The sequence below is a fragment of the Penaeus vannamei genome, chromosome 26, assembly GCF_042767895.1.
Source record: "Penaeus vannamei isolate JL-2024 chromosome 26, ASM4276789v1, whole genome shotgun sequence".
Taxonomy (NCBI): Eukaryota; Metazoa; Arthropoda; class Malacostraca; order Decapoda; family Penaeidae; genus Penaeus; species Penaeus vannamei.
The window spans coordinates 27,822,497-27,824,996 of record NC_091574.1 but is presented as its reverse complement, the minus strand read 5'-3'; positions in this window follow the sequence as shown (position 1 = coordinate 27,824,996).

The following is a 2,500-nucleotide window of genomic DNA, read 5'->3' as shown; positions in this document are numbered from 1 at the left end:
GTCCCCTCCCCCTCCCCCTCTCTCTGGTCCTCTCTTTTCTCTCTGGTCCCCTCCCCCTCTCTCTCACCCCCTCCCCCTTCCTCTGGTCCCCTCACCCACTCTCTGTTCCCCTCCCCCCTCCCCCTCTCTCTGGCCCCCTCCCCCTTTCTCTGGCCCCCTCCCCCTCCCTCAGGTCCCCTCGGTCGCGCCCGCGTGGCTCCGGCTCCGAAGGCTGAATGGCGGGCCTCTTACGTCATAGGCGCCGTAATGCTACGCAAACTTACGCTTTCATTCATAATCGTGTGAGTGTGGCGGCGGCAGTCACGCGGAATCAAGGGCGGAGGCTGCGGTGCTCTCTCTTTTAACACATACACGTTTATGTACATACATACACGCACACACGCACATACACACGTACACAAACAGACGCACGCACGCGCACACGCACACACACACGCACACACACTCACATACACACACACACGCACGCACGCACGCACGCACGTATGCACACACACGCACGCACGCACACGCGCGCACACACACACACACGCACATGCACACATACACACACACGTACGCACACACGGGCACACACACAACAAAACAACAACTACCACTACTATTACTACTACTACTGCGTCTACTTCTACTTCTACTATCACTGTTACTACTATCTCTAATACTACTGCTACTTCTGTTATTATTCTAACTACTACTACTACAGCTACAACAATAACAACAGCAACTACAACTTCTATACTACTACTACTACTACTTATAATATTACTATAACTACTACTACTACAACTACCACAACTACTACACTATTACCAATGCTACTACAACTACTACACTACTACTACTATTATTACTACTAACGACTACATTACAGCTACTGCTACTACATCTACAACAACAACTACTGCGACTACAACTACTACATTACTTCTAGTACTACAACTATTTTAATATTACTACTACAACTACTACACTACTAGTACTATTATTTCACTACCACAACTACAACTACTACATTACTACTCCCAAGAACTACACTACTGCTACAACTTCTACAATACTACTACTACTACTACAACTAGTACACAACTAGTACTACTACTTCACTACTACTCCTACAATTACTACAATACTTCTACTAGCAACTTCACTACTACCACTACTAGCAGCTTCACTACTACTACTACAACTATTATAACTATTACAACTATTACAACTACTCCCACTGTTAATGGAGTTACTATTTCTACTCCACTACTCCGAAAATTGCCCTCTGTCATGCACCACACCCGCCCACTATATCTATTTTTTGTGGCGTTATTGTCATATTACAAATGACAGGAACTGCCTTCTCTCTGCTCGCCCCACCCCCCCTCCTCCCCCTCCACCCCCCTCGCCCCCCACTGCCACCAGAACGCCTCTCCAACACTTGACACTCTCTCTCCCTCTCTCTCTTCTCTCTCTCTCTAATCTCTGTCTCGTTTCTTCTACCTCTCTGTTCATTTCCTATTTCTTTCTTTCTTTATTTCTCTCTTTGTTTCTTTCTCTCTCTCTCTGCCTTGCTCACTCGCGCTCTCTCTCTCTTTCTCTTGCTCTCTCTCTCTCTCTCTCTCTCTCTCTCTCTCTCTCTCTCTCTCTCTCTCTCTCTCTCTCTCTCTCTCTCTCTCTCTCTCTCTCTCTCTCTCTTTCTCTCTGTCTCTCTCTCTCTCTCTCTCTCTCTCTCTCTCTCTCTCTCTCTCTCTCTCTCTCTCTCTCTCTCTCTCTCTCTCTCTCTCTCTCTCTCTCTCTCTCTCTTTCACTCTTTCTCTTTCGTCTACTTTTCCCTCTCTTCCCTGTACTTGATTATTTCTCTATCTCCTTTCTCTTCTTTCAGTGTTTTTCCTCTTTCTCTCTCCTCTTTTCCCTTCTTTTCACTCCATAATTCGTACGCCTCTTTAACACCTCTTTCCTTTTCCCTCTCTTCAATCACTCCCTTCAATTTCTTTCCCCCTTTATCTGCTCTCCTTCCCTCTCTTCCACCTTTCCTCCCTTCCCCCATTCGTCGGCCCTCCCTTTCCCCCCATCTTATTTTCATTTTCTTCCTCTCTCCTTCCGTCCCCTTCCACCTTTTTTCTGTCCCTCCACTCCCTCCATCCCTCATCCTTTCATCTCTCCCTCTCTCCCGCATCCCTTTATCTCTCCCTCCCTCCCTCTCTCCCTCATCCCTTCATCCCTCCCTCTCTCCCTCATCCCTTCATCCTCCCTCTCTCCTCCAGCCTCCCTCCCTTCCCCTCCTCATTTCATCCCTCCCTCCCTCCCTCCTTTCCCCTCTCATCACCCCCTCCTTTCCTCCCTCCTCTCACCCCTCTCAGCACCCCCTCCCTCTCTCCCTCCCTCCTCCCTCCCTCCCCCTCATCATCTGCCCCCTCCTCCCCCTCGGTGGCAGGTGACAGCCCCGCCCTGACTTCCACCTGTCCCAGATTATGGTCGAAATATTATGGCAGAGCACGAACTTATTCCT